Source organism: Carassius gibelio, chromosome B19 (genome assembly GCF_023724105.1).
Source record: "Carassius gibelio isolate Cgi1373 ecotype wild population from Czech Republic chromosome B19, carGib1.2-hapl.c, whole genome shotgun sequence".
In the NCBI taxonomy this organism is placed as follows: domain Eukaryota; kingdom Metazoa; phylum Chordata; class Actinopteri; order Cypriniformes; family Cyprinidae; genus Carassius; species Carassius gibelio.
The window spans coordinates 3,702,225-3,720,291 of record NC_068414.1 but is presented as its reverse complement, the minus strand read 5'-3'; the positions used below and the strand labels follow the sequence as shown (position 1 = coordinate 3,720,291).

General features: G+C 46.0%; 3 non-coding genes across 3 annotated transcripts; all 3 read left to right on the top strand.

Moving 5' to 3' along the window:
* The first annotated feature begins 5,746 nt into the window (after positions 1-5,746).
* On the top strand, positions 5,747-5,818 carry trnad-guc (transfer RNA aspartic acid (anticodon GUC)). Its single transcript has one exon. It is a non-coding gene; the product is annotated as a tRNA-Asp (tRNA).
* Positions 5,819-14,008: 8,190 nt separating this feature from the next.
* Positions 14,009-14,080, top strand: trnad-guc (transfer RNA aspartic acid (anticodon GUC)). The gene has a single exon. It is a non-coding gene; the product is annotated as a tRNA-Asp (tRNA).
* Positions 14,081-15,683: 1,603 nt separating this feature from the next.
* On the top strand, positions 15,684-15,755 carry trnad-guc (transfer RNA aspartic acid (anticodon GUC)). The gene has a single exon. It is a non-coding gene; the product is annotated as a tRNA-Asp (tRNA).
* The last annotated feature ends 2,312 nt before the right edge of the window (positions 15,756-18,067 follow it).

Sequence of the window (18,067 nt, the reverse complement as noted above, 5' to 3'; positions counted from 1 at the left end):
AGCTGGTTCTTTTCGTCTTCCGAATGATCCATCCAAAATGTTTGGTTGGATTCGCAGGTCACAGAAGGAGTTCTGCTTCGACGTCAGCCCGAGCCAAAGGACATGCGTTGGCTGGGAATCGAACCCGGGTCAACTGCTTGGAAGGCAGCTGTGCTCACCACTATACCAACAACGCAGGCGGAAGTCAGTAGCTTTATTGACGCACTGTGTTCCTAATAAATGTTGTTCAGTTGCATTGACACAATACTTTTTGTTTAAAGCGCAATTAAAAAAAAAAAAAAAAAAAAAAAAAAAAAAGAGTCCAAACAATGACCCCTGCTACGGGTAGTGTTGCAAGTGTTATGCGACTTCAGCTAATGATTGGTCCATCCGAAATTATTCCATCCAAAAGTTTTGGGTGGAGGCACAGGTCACAGAGGGAGTTCTGCTTCGACGTCAGCCCGAGCCAAAGGACATGCGCACTGCTCTCTCCAACTGCTTGGAAGGCAGCTATGCTCACCACTATACCACCAACGCAGTCAGCAGTCAGCAACTTGCGCCGTCACTAAGAAGGCTCGAAGTGCACGAGTCGCCGATAGGGCTAGAGGAGCAGATGAGATCTTTGTTTGGACCCGTCACTAAAGAGAGCCTTCAAGAATTTGCATCCCGTCACGTACAAGAAAGCGCTGCCTTCCCATCCGGCTAAATAAACACGAAGTGGTCAAACGCAGAGAGTGCCTATAATAACCAAAAGCCCAATCAAGGCAATCTCTTTCTCATGCCTCTATCTGAAAAGTTGGATAAAATCTTATATGAAAAAAAAAAGTATTTTAAAGAAATCCCTTATTCCGAGGTCACCGTAGCCACCAGATCCAGTCTGTATCCGCTTCAGTCACCCGGATCCAGTCCGTATCCAGAGAAGATGGTGGATCAACACCTAGAAAGGACCTCTATGGCCCAGAAACACAGCGGAGACCGTGACAACTAGATGAGCCGCAGATACAAATCCCTTGTAAAGACCACCTGGACAAGACCACAGGAAACAGATGATTCTTCTGCACAGTCTGACATTCCTGCAGCCTGGAGCTGATCTACTGGTTTCGTCTGACAAGGGGAGAACTGTCTCCCCGACTGAGCCTGGTTTCTCACCGGGTTTTTTCTCCATCCTTTCACCGATCGAGTTTTGGTTTCTTCCCTCTGTCGCTTCTGGCAGGCGGAGCTGGGGACACTTCATGTACAGCGATATCGTTGACTTGATTGCAAATTATTGCACAGATACTATTTAAACTGAACTTAGCTGAATGATGTCATCAAAGAGTTCAATAACGAAATGCCTTTAACTGTCATTTTGCTTTTTGACGCACTGTGTTCCTAATTAATGTTGTTCAGTTGCATTGACGCAATACTTTCTGTTTAAAGCGCAATTTAAAAAAAAAAAAAAAAAAAAAAAAGAGTCCAAACAATGACCCCTGCTACGGGTAGTGTTCCAAGTGTTATGCGACTTCAGCTAATGATGGGTCCATCAGAAATTTTACGGTGCTAGGGCTGGGTCTGCGTCAGAAGAAGCCATGCATTGTTTAGTTATGTCAGTGCAGTGCCGTCAGTTGGGGGAGAAACGGCAGCATGCACGGCTCCTCGTTAGTATAGTGGACAGTATCTCCGCCTGTCACGCGGGAGACCGGGGTTCGATTCCCCGACGGGGAGAGCTGGTTCTTTTCGTCTTCCGAATGATCCATCCAAAATGTTTGGTTGGATTCGCAGGTCACAGAAGGAGTTCTGCTTCTACGTCAGCCCGAGCCAAAGGACATGCGTTGGCTGGGAATCGAACCCGGGTCAACTGCTTGGAAGGCAGCTATGCTCACCACTATACCAACAACGCAGGCGGAAGTCAGTAGCTTTATTGACGCACTGTGTTCCTAATAAATGTTGTTCAGTTGCATTGACACAATACTTTTTGTTTAAAGCGCAATTAAAAAAAAAAAAAAAAAAAAAAAAAAAAAAAAGAGTCCAAACAATGACCCCTGCTACGGGTAGTGTTGCAAGTGTTATGCGACTTCAGCTAATGATTGGTCCATCCGAAATTATTCCATCCAAAAGTTTTGGGTGGAGGCACAGGTCACAGAGGGAGTTCTGCTTCGACGTCAGCCCGAGCCAAAGGACATGCGCACTGCTCTCTCCAACTGCTTGGAAGGCAGCTATGCTCACCACTATACCACCAACGCAGTCAGCAGTCAGCAACTTGCGCCATCACTAAGAAGGCTCGAAGTGCACGAGTCGCCGATAGGGCTAGAGGAGCAGATGAGATCTTTGTTTGGACCCGTCACTAAAGAGAGCCTTCAAGAATTTGCATCCCGTCACGTACAAGAAAGCGCTGCCTTCCCATCCGGCTAAATAAACACGAAGTGGTCAAACGCAGAGAGTGCCTATAATAACCAAAAGCCCAATCAAGGCAATCTCTTTCTCATGCCTCTATCTGAAAAGTTGGATAAAATCTTATATGAAAAAAAAAGTCTTTTAAAGAAATCCCTTATTCCGAGGTCACCGTAGCCACCAGATCCAGTCTGTATCCGCTTCAGTCACCCGGATCCAGTCCGTATCCAGAGAAGATGGTGGATCAACACCTAGAAAGGACCTCTATGGCCCAGAAACACAGCGGAGACCGTGACAACTAGATGAGCCGCAGATACAAATCCCCTGTAAAGACCACCTGGACAAGACCACAGGAAACAGATGATTCTTCTGCACAGTCTGACATTCCTGCAGCCTGGAGCTGATCTACCTGTTTCGTCTGACAAGGGGAGAACTGTCTCCCCGATTGAGCCTGGTTTCTCACCGGGTTTTTTCTCCATCCTTTCACCGATCGAGTTTTGGTTTCTTGCCTCTGTCGCTTCTGGCAGGCGGAGCTGGGGACACTTCATGTACAGCGATATCGTTGACTTGATTGCAAATTATTGCACAGATACTATTTAAACTGAACTTAGCTGAATGATGTCATCAAAGAGTTCAATAACGAAATGCCTTTAACTGTCATTTTGCTTTTTGACGCACTGTGTTCCTAATAAATGTTGTTCAGTTGCATTGACACAATACTTTTTGTTTAAAGCGCAATTAAAAAAAAAAAAAAAAAAAAGAGTCCAAACAATGACCCCTGCTACGGGTAGTGTTGCAAGTGTTATGCGACTTCAGCTAATGATGGGTCCATCTGAAATTATTCCATCCAAAAGTTTTGGGTGGAGGCACAGGTCACAGAGGGAGTTCTGCTTCGACGTCAGCCCGAGCCAAAGGATATGCTTTGGCCGGGAATCGAATCCGGGTCAACTGCTTGGAAGGCAGCTATGCTCACCACTATACCACCAACGCAGTCAGCAGTCAGCAACTTGCGCCGTCACTAAGAAGGCTCGAAGTGCACGAGTCGCCGATAGGGCTAGAGGAGCAGATGAGATCTTTGTTTGGACCCGTCACTAAAGAGAGCCTTCAAGAATTTGCATCCCGTCACGTACAAGAAAGCGCTGCCTTCCCATCCGGCTAAATAAACACGAAGTGGTCAAACGCAGAGAGTGCCTATAATAACCAAAAGCCCAATCAAGGCAATCTCTTTCTCATGCCTCTATCTGAAAAGTTGGATAAAATCTTATATGAAAAAAAAAGTCTTTTAAAGAAATCCCTTATTCCGAGGTCACCGTAGCCACCAGATCCAGTCTGTATCCGCTTCAGTCACCCGGATCCAGTCCGTATCCAGAGAAGATGGTGGATCAACACCTAGAAAGGACCTCTATGGCCCAGAAACACAGCGGAGACCGTGACAACTAGATGAGCCGCAGATACAAATCCCTTGTAAAGACCACCTGGACAAGACCACAGGAAACAGATGATTCTTCTGCACAGTCTGACATTCCTGCAGCCTGGACCTGATCTACTGGTTTCGTCTGACAAGGGGAGAACTGTCTCCCCGACTGAGCCTGGTTTCTCACCGGGTTTTTTCTCCATCCTTTCACTGATCGAGTTTTGGTTTCTTCCCTCTGTCGCTTCTGGCAGGCGGAGCTGGGGACACTTCATGTACAGCGATATCGTTGACTTGATTGCAAATTATTGCACAGATACTATTTAAACTGAACTTAGCTGAATGATGTCATCAAAGAGTTCAATAACGAAATGCCTTTAACTGTCATTTTGCTTTTTGACGCACTGTGTTCCTAATTAATGTTGTTCAGTTGCATTGACGCAATACTTTCTGTTTGAAGCGCAATTTAAAAAAAATCAATAAAAGAATCGAACCCGGGTCAACTGCTTGGAAGGCAGCTATGCTCACCACTATACCACCAACGCAGGTGGAAGTCAGTAGCTTTATTGACGCACTGTGTTCCTAATAAATGTTGTTCAGTTGCATTGACACAATACTTTTTTTTTAAAGCGCAATTTAAAAAAAAAAAAAAAAAAAAAAAAGAGTCCAAACAATGACCCCTGCTACCGGTAGTGTTGCAAGTGTTATGCGACTTCAGCTAATGATGGGTCCATCCGAAATTATTCCATCCAAAAGTTTTGGGTGGAGGCACAGGTCACAGAGGGAGTTCTGCTTCGACGTCAGCCCGAGCCAAAGGATATGCTTTGGCCGGGAATCGAATCCGGGTCAACTGCTTGGAAGGCAGCTATGCTCACCACTATACCACCAACGCAGTCAGCAGTCAGCAACTTGCGCCGTCACTAAGAAGGCTCGAAGTGCACGAGTCGCCGATAGGGCTAGAGGAGCAGATGAGATCTTTGTTTGGACCCGTCACTAAAGAGAGCCTTCAAGAATTTGCATCCCGTCACGTACAAGAAAGCGCTGCCTTCCCATCCGGCTAAATAAACACGAAGTGGTCAAACGCAGAGAGTGCCTATAATAACCAAAAGCCCAATCAAGGCAATCTCTTTCTCATGCCTCTATCTGAAAAGTTGGATAAAATCTTATATGAAAAAAAAAGTCTTTTAAAGAAATCCCTTATTCCGAGGTCACCGTAGCCACCAGATCCAGTCTGTATCCGCTTCAGTCACCCGGATCCAGTCCGTATCCAGAGAAGATGGTGGATCAACACCTAGAAAGGACCTCTATGGCCCAGAAACACAGCGGAGACCGTGACAACTAGATGAGCCGCAGATACAAATCCCTTGTAAAGACCACCTGGACAAGACCACAGGAAACAGATGATTCTTCTGCACAGTCTGACATTCCTGCAGCCTGGAGCTGATCTACTGGTTTCGTCTGACAAGGGGAGAACTGTCTCCCCGACTGAGCCTGGTTTCTCACCGGGTTTCTTCTCCATCCTTTCACCGATCGAGTTTTGGTTTCTTCCCTCTGTCGCTTCTGGCAGGCGGAGCTGGGGACACTTCATGTACAGCGATATCGTTGACTTGATTGCAAATTATTGCACAGATACTATTTAAACTGAACTTAGCTGAATGATGTCATCAAAGAGTTCAATAACGAAATGCCTTTAACTGTCATTTTGCTTTTTGACGCACTGTGTTCCTAATTAATGTTGTTCAGTTGCATTGACGCAATACTTTCTGTTTAAAGCGCAATTTAAAAAAAAAAAAAAAAAAAAAAAAGAGTCCAAACAATGACCCCTGCTACGGGTAGTGTTCCAAGTGTTATGCGACTTCAGCTAATGATGGGTCCATCAGAAATTTTACGGTGCTAGGGCTGGGTCTGCGTCAGAAGAAGCCATGCATTGTTTAGTTATGTCAGTGCAGTGCCGTCAGTTGGGGGAGAAACGGCAGCATGCACGGCTCCTCGTTAGTATAGTGGACAGTATCTCCGCCTGTCACGCGGAAGACCGGGGTTCGATTCCCCGACGGGGAGAGCTGGTTCTTTTCGTCTTCCGAATGATCCATCCAAAATGTTTGGTTGGATTCGCAGGTCACAGAAGGAGTTCTGCTTCGACGTCAGCCCGAGCCAAAGGACATGCGTTGGCTGGGAATCGAACCCGGGTCAACTGCTTGGAAGGCAGCTATGCTCACCACTATACCAACAACGCAGGCGGAAGTCAGTAGCTTTATTGACGCACTGTGTTCCTAATAAATGTTGTTCAGTTGCATTGACACAATACTTTTTGTTTAAAGCGCAATTAAAAAAAAAAAAAAAAAAAAAAAAAAAAAAAGAGTCCAAACAATGACCCCTGCTACGGGTAGTGTTGCAAGTGTTATGCGACTTCAGCTAATGATTGGTCCATCCGAAATTATTCCATCCAAAAGTTTTGGGTGGAGGCACAGGTCACAGAGGGAGTTCTGCTTCGACGTCAGCCCGAGCCAAAGGACATGCGCACTGCTCTCTCCAACTGCTTGGAAGGCAGCTATGCTCACCACTATACCACCAACGCAGTCAGCAGTCAGCAACTTGCGCCGTCACTAAGAAGGCTCGAAGTGCACGAGTCGCCGATAGGGCTAGAGGAGCAGATGAGATCTTTGTTTGGACCCGTCACTAAAGAGAGCCTTCAAGAATTTGCATCCCGTCACGTACAAGAAAGCGCTGCCTTCCCATCCGGCTAAATAAACACGAAGTGGTCAAACGCAGAGAGTGCCTATAATAACCAAAAGCCCAATCAAGGCAATCTCTTTCTCATGCCTCTATCTGAAAAGTTGGATAAAATCTTATATGAAAAAAAAAGTCTTTTAAAGAAATCCCTTATTCCGAGGTCACCGTAGCCACCAGATCCAGTCTGTATCCGCTTCAGTCACCCGGATCCAGTCCGTATCCAGAGAAGATGGTGGATCAACACCTAGAAAGGACCTCTATGGCCCAGAAACACAGCGGAGACCGTGACAACTAGATGAGCCGCAGATACAAATCCCTTGTAAAGACCACCTGGACAAGACCACAGGAAACAGATGATTCTTCTGCACAGTCTGACATTCCTGCAGCCTGGAGCTGATCTACCTGTTTCGTCTGACAAGGGGAGAACTGTCTCCCCGATTGAGCCTGGTTTCTCACCGGGTTTTTTCTCCATCCTTTCACCGATCGAGTTTTGGTTTCTTGCCTCTGTCGCTTCTGGCAGGCGGAGCTGGGGACACTTCATGTACAGCGATATCGTTGACTTGATTGCAAATTATTGCACAGATACTATTTAAACTGAACTTAGCTGAATGATGTCATCAAAGAGTTCAATAACGAAATGCCTTTAACTGTCATTTTGCTTTTTGACGCACTGTGTTCCTAATTAATGTTGTTCAGTTGCATTGACGCAATACTTTCTGTTTAAAGCGCAATTTAAAAAAAAAAAAAAAAAAAAAAAAGAGTCCAAACAATGACCCCTGCTACGGGTAGTGTTCCAAGTGTTATGCGACTTCAGCTAATGATGGGTCCATCAGAAATTTTACGGTGCTAGGGCTGGGTCTGCGTCAGAAGAAGCCATGCATTGTTTAGTTATGTCAGTGCAGTGCCGTCAGTTGGGGGAGAAACGGCAGCATGCACGGCTCCTCGTTAGTATAGTGGACAGTATCTTCGCCTGTCACGCGGAAGACCGGGGTTCGATTCCCCGACGGGGAGAGCTGGTTCTTTTCGTCTTCCGAATGATCCATCCAAAATGTTTGGTTGGATTCGCAGGTCACAGAAGGAGTTCTGCTTCGACGTCAGCCCGAGCCAAAGGACATGCGTTGGCTGGGAATCGAACCCGGGTCAACTGCTTGGAAGGCAGCTATGCTCACCACTATACCAACAACGCAGGCGGAAGTCAGTAGCTTTATTGACGCACTGTGTTCCTAATAAATGTTGTTCAGTTGCATTGACACAATACTTTTTGTTTAAAGCGCAATTAAAAAAAAAAAAAAAAAAAAAAAAGAGTCCAAACAATGACCCCTGCTACGGGTAGTGTTGCAAGTGTTATGCGACTTCAGCTAATGATTGGTCCATCCGAAATTATTCCATCCAAAAGTTTTGGGTGGAGGCACAGGTCACAGAGGGAGTTCTGCTTCGACGTCAGCCCGAGCCAAAGGACATGCGCACTGCTCTCTCCAACTGCTTGGAAGGCAGCTATGCTCACCACTATACCACCAACGCAGTCAGCAGTCAGCAACTTGCGCCGTTACTAAGAAGGCTCGAAGTGCACGAGTCGCCGATAGGGCTAGAGGAGCAGATGAGATCTTTGTTTGGACCCGTCACTAAAGAGAGCCTTCAAGAATTTGCATCCCGTCACGTACAAGAAAGCGCTGCCTTCCCATCCGGCTAAATAAACACGAAGTGGTCAAACGCAGAGAGTGCCTATAATAACCAAAAGCCCAATCAAGGCAATCTCTTTCTCATGCCTCTATCTGAAAAGTTGGATAAAATCTTATATGAAAAAAAAAGTCTTTTAAAGAAATCCCTTATTCCGAGGTCACCGTAGCCACCAGATCCAGTCTGTATCCGCTTCAGTCACCCGGATCCAGTCCGTATCCAGAGAAGATGGTGGATCAACACCTAGAAAGGACCTCTATGGCCCAGAAACACAGCGGAGACCGTGACAACTAGATGAGCCGCAGATACAAATCCCCTGTAAAGACCACCTGGACAAGACCACAGGAAACAGATGATTCTTCTGCACAGTCTGACATTCCTGCAGCCTGGAGCTGATCTACCTGTTTCGTCTGACAAGGGGAGAACTGTCTCCCCGATTGAGCCTGGTTTCTCACCGGGTTTTTTCTCCATCCTTTCACCGATCGAGTTTTGGTTTCTTGCCTCTGTCGCTTCTGGCAGGTGGAGCTGGGGACACTTCATGTACAGCGATATCGTTGACTTGATTGCAAATTATTGCACAGATACTATTTAAACTGAACTTAGCTGAATGATGTCATCAAAGAGTTCAATAACGAAATGCCTTTAACTGTCATTTTGCTTTTTGACGCACTGTGTTCCTAATAAATGTTGTTCAGTTGCATTGACACAATACTTTTTGTTTAAAGCGCAATTAAAAAAAAAAAAAAAAAAAAGAGTCCAAACAATGACCCCTGCTACGGGTAGTGTTGCAAGTGTTATGCGACTTCAGCTAATGATGGGTCCATCCGAAATTATTCCATCCAAAAGTTTTGGGTGGAGGCACAGGTCACAGAGGGAGTTCTGCTTCGACGTCAGCCCGAGCCAAAGGATATGCTTTGGCCAGGAATCGAATCCGGGTCAACTGCTTGGAAGGCAGCTATGCTCACCACTATACCACCAACGCAGTCAGCAGTCAGCAACTTGCGCCGTCACTAAGAAGGCTCGAAGTGCACGAGTCGCCGATAGGGCTAGAGGAGCAGATGAGATCTTTGTTTGGACCCGTCACTAAAGAGAGCCTTCAAGAATTTGCATCCCGTCACGTACAAGAAAGCGCTGCCTTCCCATCCGGCTAAATAAACACGAAGTGGTCAAACGCAGAGAGTGCCTATAATAACCAAAAGCCCAATCAAGGCAATCTCTTTCTCATGCCTCTATCTGAAAAGTTGGATAAAATCTTATATGAAAAAAAAAGTCTTTTAAAGAAATCCCTTATTCCGAGGTCACCGTAGCCACCAGATCCAGTCTGTATCCGCTTCAGTCACCCGGATCCAGTCCGTATCCAGAGAAGATGGTGGATCAACACCTAGAAAGGACCTCTATGGCCCAGAAACACAGCGGAGACCGTGACAACTAGATGAGCCGCAGATACAAATCCCTTGTAAAGACCACCTGGACAAGACCACAGGAAACAGATGATTCTTCTGCACAGTCTGACATTCCTGCAGCCTGGACCTGATCTACTGGTTTCGTCTGACAAGGGGAGAACTGTCTCCCCGACTGAGCCTGGTTTCTCACCGGGTTTTTTCTCCATCCTTTCACTGATCGAGTTTTGGTTTCTTCCCTCTGTCGCTTCTGGCAGGCGGAGCTGGGGACACTTCATGTACAGCGATATCGTTGACTTGATTGCAAATTATTGCACAGATACTATTTAAACTGAACTTAGCTGAATGATGTCATCAAAGAGTTCAATAACGAAATGCCTTTAACTGTCATTTTGCTTTTTGACGCACTGTGTTCCTAATTAATGTTGTTCAGTTGCATTGACGCAATACTTTCTGTTTGAAGCGCAATTTAAAAAAAATCAATAAAAGAATCGAACCCGGGTCAACTGCTTGGAAGGCAGCTATGCTCACCACTATACCACCAACGCAGGTGGAAGTCAGTAGCTTTATTGACGCACTGTGTTCCTAATAAATGTTGTTCAGTTGCATTGACACAATACTTTTTTTTTAAAGCGCAATTTAAAAAAAAAAAAAAAAAAAAAAAGAGTCCAAACAATGACCCCTGCTACCGGTAGTGTTGCAAGTGTTATGCGACTTCAGCTAATGATGGGTCCATCCGAAATTATTCCATCCAAAAGTTTTGGGTGGAGGCACAGGTCACAGAGGGAGTTCTGCTTCGACGTCAGCCCGAGCCAAAGGATATGCTTTGGCCGGGAATCGAATCTGGGTCAACTGCTTGGAAGGCAGCTATGCTCACCACTATACCACCAACGCAGTCAGCAGTCAGCAACTTGCGCCGTCACTAAGAAGGCTCGAAGTGCACGAGTCGCCGATAGGGCTAGAGGAGCAGATGAGATCTTTGTTTGGACCCGTCACTAAAGAGAGCCTTCAAGAATTTGCATCCCGTCACGTACAAGAAAGCGCTGCCTTCCCATCCGGCTAAATAAACACGAAGTGGTCAAACGCAGAGAGTGCCTATAATAACCAAAAGCCCAATCAAGGCAATCTCTTTCTCATGCCTCTATCTGAAAAGTTGGATAAAATCTTATATGAAAAAAAAAAGTCTTTTAAAGAAATCCCTTATTCCGAGGTCACCGTAGCCACCAGATCCAGTCTGTATCCGCTTCAGTCACCCGGATCCAGTCCGTATCCAGAGAAGATGGTGGATCAACACCTAGAAAGGACCTCTATGGCCCAGAAACACAGCGGAGACCGTGACAACTAGATGAGCCGCAGATACAAATCCCTTGTAAAGACCACCTGGACAAGACCACAGGAAACAGATGATTCTTCTGCACAGTCTGACATTCCTGCAGCCTGGAGCTGATCTACCTGTTTCGTCTGACAAGGGGAGAACTGTCTCCCCGATTGAGCCTGGTTTCTCACCGGGTTTTTTCTCCATCCTTTCACCGATCGAGTTTTGGTTTCTTGCCTCTGTCGCTTCTGGCAGGTGGAGCTGGGGACACTTCATGTACAGCGATATCGTTGACTTGATTGCAAATTATTGCACAGATACTATTTAAACTGAACTTAGCTGAATGATGTCATCAAAGAGTTCAATAACGAAATGCCTTTAACTGTCATTTTGCTTTTTGACGCACTGTGTTCCTAATAAATGTTGTTCAGTTGCATTGACACAATACTTTTTGTTTAAAGCGCAATTAAAAAAAAAAAAAAAAAAAAGAGTCCAAACAATGACCCCTGCTACGGGTAGTGTTGCAAGTGTTATGCGACTTCAGCTAATGATGGGTCCATCCGAAATTATTCCATCCAAAAGTTTTGGGTGGAGGCACAGGTCACAGAGGGAGTTCTGCTTCGACGTCAGCCCGAGCCAAAGGATATGCTTTGGCCGGGAATCGAATCCGGGTCAACTGCTTGGAAGGCAGCTATGCTCACCACTATACCACCAACGCAGTCAGCAGTCAGCAACTTGCGCCGTCACTAAGAAGGCTCGAAGTGCACGAGTCGCCGATAGGGCTAGAGGAGCAGATGAGATCTTTGTTTGGACCCGTCACTAAAGAGAGCCTTCAAGAATTTGCATCCCGTCACGTACAAGAAAGCGCTGCCTTCCCATCCGGCTAAATAAACACGAAGTGGTCAAACGCAGAGAGTGCCTATAATAACCAAAAGCCCAATCAAGGCAATCTCTTTCTCATGCCTCTATCTGAAAAGTTGGATAAAATCTTATATGAAAAAAAAAGTCTTTTAAAGAAATCCCTTATTCCGAGGTCACCGTAGCCACCAGATCCAGTCTGTATCCGCTTCAGTCACCCGGATCCAGTCCGTATCCAGAGAAGATGGTGGATCAACACCTAGAAAGGACCTCTATGGCCCAGAAACACAGCGGAGACCGTGACAACTAGATGAGCCGCAGATACAAATCCCTTGTAAAGACCACCTGGACAAGACCACAGGAAACAGATGATTCTTCTGCACAGTCTGACATTCCTGCAGCCTGGACCTGATCTACTGGTTTCGTCTGACAAGGGGAGAACTGTCTCCCCGACTGAGCCTGGTTTCTCACCGGGTTTTTTCTCCATCCTTTCACTGATCGAGTTTTGGTTTCTTCCCTCTGTCGCTTCTGGCAGGCGGAGCTGGGGACACTTCATGTACAGCGATATCGTTGACTTGATTGCAAATTATTGCACAGATACTATTTAAACTGAACTTAGCTGAATGATGTCATCAAAGAGTTCAATAACGAAATGCCTTTAACTGTCATTTTGCTTTTTGACGCACTGTGTTCCTAATTAATGTTGTTCAGTTGCATTGACGCAATACTTTCTGTTTGAAGCGCAATTTAAAAAAAATCAATAAAAGAATCGAACCCGGGTCAACTGCTTGGAAGGCAGCTATGCTCACCACTATACCACCAACGCAGGTGGAAGTCAGTAGCTTTATTGACGCACTGTGTTCCTAATAAATGTTGTTCAGTTGCATTGACACAATACTTTTTTTTTAAAGCGCAATTTAAAAAAAAAAAAAAAAAAAAAAAGAGTCCAAACAATGACCCCTGCTACCGGTAGTGTTGCAAGTGTTATGCGACTTCAGCTAATGATGGGTCCATCCGAAATTATTCCATCCAAAAGTTTTGGGTGGAGGCACAGGTCACAGAGGGAGTTCTGCTTCGACGTCAGCCCGAGCCAAAGGATATGCTTTGGCCGGGAATCGAATCTGGGTCAACTGCTTGGAAGGCAGCTATGCTCACCACTATACCACCAACGCAGTCAGCAGTCAGCAACTTGCGCCGTCACTAAGAAGGCTCGAAGTGCACGAGTCGCCGATAGGGCTAGAGGAGCAGATGAGATCTTTGTTTGGACCCGTCACTAAAGAGAGCCTTCAAGAATTTGCATCCCGTCACGTACAAGAAAGCGCTGCCTTCCCATCCGGCTAAATAAACACGAAGTGGTCAAACGCAGAGAGTGCCTATAATAACCAAAAGCCCAATCAAGGCAATCTCTTTCTCATGCCTCTATCTGAAAAGTTGGATAAAATCTTATATGAAAAAAAAAAGTCTTTTAAAGAAATCCCTTATTCCGAGGTCACCGTAGCCACCAGATCCAGTCTGTATCCGCTTCAGTCACCCGGATCCAGTCCGTATCCAGAGAAGATGGTGGATCAACACCTAGAAAGGACCTCTATGGCCCAGAAACACAGCGGAGACCGTGACAACTAGATGAGCCGCAGATACAAATCCCTTGTAAAGACCACCTGGACAAGACCACAGGAAACAGATGATTCTTCTGCACAGTCTGACATTCCTGCAGCCTGGAGCTGATCTACTGGTTTTGTCTGACAAGGGGAGAACTGTCTCCCCGACTGAGCCTGGTTTCTCACCGGGTTTTTTCTCCATCCTTTCACCGATCGAGTTTTGGTTTCTTCCCTCTGTCGCTTCTGGCAGGCGGAGCTGGGGACACTTCATGTACAGCGATATCGTTGACTTGATTGCAAATTATTGCACAGATACTATTTAAACTGAACTTAGCTGAATGATGTCATCAAAGAGTTCAATAACGAAATGCCTTTAACTGTCATTTTGCTTTTTGACGCACTGTGTTCCTAATTAATGTTGTTCAGTTGCATTGACGCAATACTTTCTGTTTAAAGCGCAATTTAAAAAAAAAAAAAAAAAAAAAAAAAGAGTCCAAACAATGACCCCTGCTACGGGTAGTGTTCCAAGTGTTATGCGACTTCAGCTAATGATGGGTCCATCAGAAATTTTACGGTGCTAGGGCTGGGTCTGCGTCAGAAGAAGCCATGCATTGTTTAGTTATGTCAGTGCAGTGCCGTCAGTTGGGGGAGAAACGGCAGCATGCACGGCTCCTCGTTAGTATAGTGGACAGTATCTCCGCCTGTCACGCGGAAGACCGGGGTTCGATTCCCCGACGGGGAGAGCTGGTTCTTTTCGTCTTCCGAATGATCCATCCAAAATGTTTGGTCGGAGTCGCAGGTCACAGAAGGAGTTCTGCTTCGACGTCAGCCCGAGCCAAAGGACATGCGTTGGCCGGGAATCGAACCCGGGTCAACTGCTTGGAAGGCAGCTATGCTCACCACTATACCACCAACGCAGGCGGAAGTCAGTAGCTTTTTGACGCACTGTGTTCCTAATAAATGTTGTTCAGTTGCATTGACACAATACTTTTTGTTTAAAGCGCAATTAAAAAAAAAAAAAAAAAAAAAAAGAGTCCAAACAATGACCCCTGCTACGGGTAGTGTTGCAAGTGTTATGCGACTTCAGCTAATGATTGGTCCATCCGAAATTATTCCATCCAAAAGTTTTGGGTGGAGGCACAGGTCACAGAGGGAGTTCTGCTTCGACGTCAGCCCGAGCCAAAGGACATGCGCACTGCTCTCTCCAACTGCTTGGAAGGCAGCTATGCTCACCACTATACCACCAACGCAGTCAGCAGTCAGCAACTTGCGCCGTCACTAAGAAGGCTCGAAGTGCACGAGTCGCCGATAGGGCTAGAGGAGCAGATGAGATCTTTGTTTGGACCCGTCACTAAAGAGAGCCTTCAAGAATTTGCATCCCGTCACGTACAAGAAAGCGCTGCCTTCCCATCCGGCTAAATAAACACGAAGTGGTCAAACGCAGAGAGTGCCTATAATAACCAAAAGCCCAATCAAGGCAATCTCTTTCTCATGCCTCTATCTGAAAAGTTGGATAAAATCTTATATGAAAAAAAAAGTCTTTTAAAGAAATCCCTTATTCCGAGGTCACCGTAGCCACCAGATCCAGTCTGTATCCGCTTCAGTCACCCGGATCCAGTCCGTATCCAGAGAAGATGGTGGATCAACACCTAGAAAGGACCTCTATGGCCCAGAAACACAGCGGAGACCGTGACAACTAGATGAGCCGCAGATACAAATCCCCTGTAAAGACCACCTGGACAAGACCACAGGAAACAGATGATTCTTCTGCACAGTCTGACATTCCTGCAGCCTGGAGCTGATCTACCTGTTTCGTCTGACAAGGGGAGAACTGTCTCCCCGATTGAGCCTGGTTTCTCACCGGGTTTTTTCTCCATCCTTTCACCGATCGAGTTTTGGTTTCTTGCCTCTGTCGCTTCTGGCAGGCGGAGCTGGGGACACTTCATGTACAGCGATATCGTTGACTTGATTGCAAATTATTGCACAGATACTATTTAAACTGAACTTAGCTGAATGATGTCATCAAAGAGTTCAATAACGAAATGCCTTTAACTGTCATTTTGCTTTTTGACGCACTGTGTTCCTAATTAATGTTGTTCAGTTGCATTGACGCAATACTTTCTGTTTAAAGCGCAATTTAAAAAAAAAAAAAAAAAAAAAAAAAGAGTCCAAACAATGACCCCTGCTACGGGTAGTGTTCCAAGTGTTATGCGACTTCAGCTAATGATGGGTCCATCAGAAATTTTACGGTGCTAGGGCTGGGTCTGCGTCAGAAGAAGCCATGCATTGTTTAGTTATGTCAGTGCAGTGCCGTCAGTTGGGGGAGAAACGGCAGCATGCATGGCTCCTCGTTAGTATAGTGGACAGTATCTCCGCCTGTCACGCGGAAGACCGGGGTTCGATTCCCCGACGGGGAGAGCTGGTTCTTTTCGTCTTCCGAATGATCCATCCAAAATGTTTGGTTGGATTCGCAGGTCACAGAAGGAGTTCTGCTTCGACGTCAGCCCGAGCCAAAGGACATGCGTTGGCTGGGAATCGAACCCGGGTCAACTGCTTGGAAGGCAGCTATGCTCACCACTATACCAACAACGCAGGCGGAAGTCAGTAGCTTTATTGACGCACTGTGTTCCTAATAAATGTTGTTCAGTTGCATTGACACAATACTTTTTGTTTAAAGCGCAATTAAAAAAAAAAAAAAAAAAAAAAAAAAAAAAGAGTCCAAACAATGACCCCTGCTACGGGTAGTGTTGCAAGTGTTATGCGACTTCAGCTAATGATTGGTCCATCCGAAATTATTCCATCCAAAAGTTTTGGGTGGAGGCACAGGTCACAGAGGGAGTTCTGCTTCGACGTCAGCCCGAGCCAAAGGACATGCGCACTGCTCTCTCCAACTGCTTGGAAGGCAGCTATGCTCACCACTATACCACCAACGCAGTCAGCAGTCAGCAACTTGCGCCGTCACTAAGAAGGCTCGAAGTGCACGAGTCGCCGATAGGGCTAGAGGAGCAGATGAGATCTTTGTTTGGACCCGTCACTAAAGAGAGCCTTCAAGAATTTGCATCCCGTCACGTACAAGAAAGCGCTGCCTTCCCATCCGGCTAAATAAACACGAAGTGGTCAAACGCAGAGAGTGCCTATAATAACCAAAAGCCCAATCAAGGCAATCTCTTTCTCATGCCTCTATCTGAAAAGTTGGATAAAATCTTATATGAAAAAAAAAGTCTTTTAAAGAAATCCCTTATTCCGAGGTCACCGTAGCCACCAGATCCAGTCTGTATCCGCTTCAGTCACCCGGATCCAGTCCGTATCCAGAGAAGATGGTGGATCAACACCTAGAAAGGACCTCTATGGCCCAGAAACACAGCGGAGACCGTGACAACTAGATGAGCCGCAGATACAAATCCCCTGTAAAGACCACCTGGACAAGACCACAGGAAACAGATGATTCTTCTGCACAGTCTGACATTCCTGCAGCCTGGAGCTGATCTACCTGTTTCGTCTGACAAGGGGAGAACTGTCTCCCCGATTGAGCCTGGTTTCTCACCGGGTTTTTTCTCCATCCTTTCACCGATCGAGTTTTGGTTTCTTGCCTCTGTCGCTTCTGGCAGGCGGAGCTGGGGACACTTCATGTACAGCGATATCGTTGACTTGATTGCAAATTATTGCACAGATACTATTTAAACTGAACTTAGCTGAATGATGTCATCAAAGAGTTCAATAACGAAATGCCTTTAACTGTCATTTTGCTTTTTGACGCACTGTGTTCCTAATAAATGTTGTTCAGTTGCATTGACACAATACTTTTTGTTTAAAGCGCAATTAAAAAAAAAAAAAAAAAAAGAGTCCAAACAATGACCCCTGCTACGGGTAGTGTTGCAAGTGTTATGCGACTTCAGCTAATGATGGGTCCATCAGAAATTTTACGGTGCTAGGGCTGGGTCTGCGTCAGAAGAAGCCATGCATTGTTTAGTTATGTCAGTGCAGTGCCGTCAGTTGGGGGAGAAACGGCAGCATGCACGGCTCCTCGTTAGTATAGTGGACAGTATCTTCGCCTGTCACGCGGAAGACCGGGGTTCGATTCCCCGACGGGGAGAGCTGGTTCTTTTCGTCTTCCGAATGATCCATCCAAAATGTTTGGTTGGATTCGCAGGTCACAGAAGGAGTTCTGCTTCGACGTCAGCCCGAGCCAAAGGACATGCGTTGGCTGGGAATCGAACCCGGGTCAACTGCTTGGAAGGCAGCTATGCTCACCACTATACCAACAACGCAGGCGGAAGTCAGTAGCTTTATTGACGCACTGTGTTCCTAATAAATGTTGTTCAGTTGCATTGACACAATACTTTTTGTTTAAAGCGCAATTAAAAAAAAAAAAAAAAAAAAAAAAGAGTCCAAACAATGACCCCTGCTACGGGTAGTGTTGCAAGTGTTATGCGACTTCAGCTAATGATTGGTCCATCCGAAATTATTCCATCCAAAAGTTTTGGGTGGAGGCACAGGTCACAGAGGGAGTTCTGCTTCGACGTCAGCCCGAGCCAAAGGACATGCGCACTGCTCTCTCCAACTGCTTGGAAGGCAGCTATGCTCACCACTATACCACCAACGCAGTCAGCAGTCAGCAACTTGCGCCGTTACTAAGAAGGCTCGAAGTGCACGAGTCGCCGATAGGGCTAGAGGAGCAGATGAGATCTTTGTTTGGACCCGTCACTAAAGAGAGCCTTCAAGAATTTGC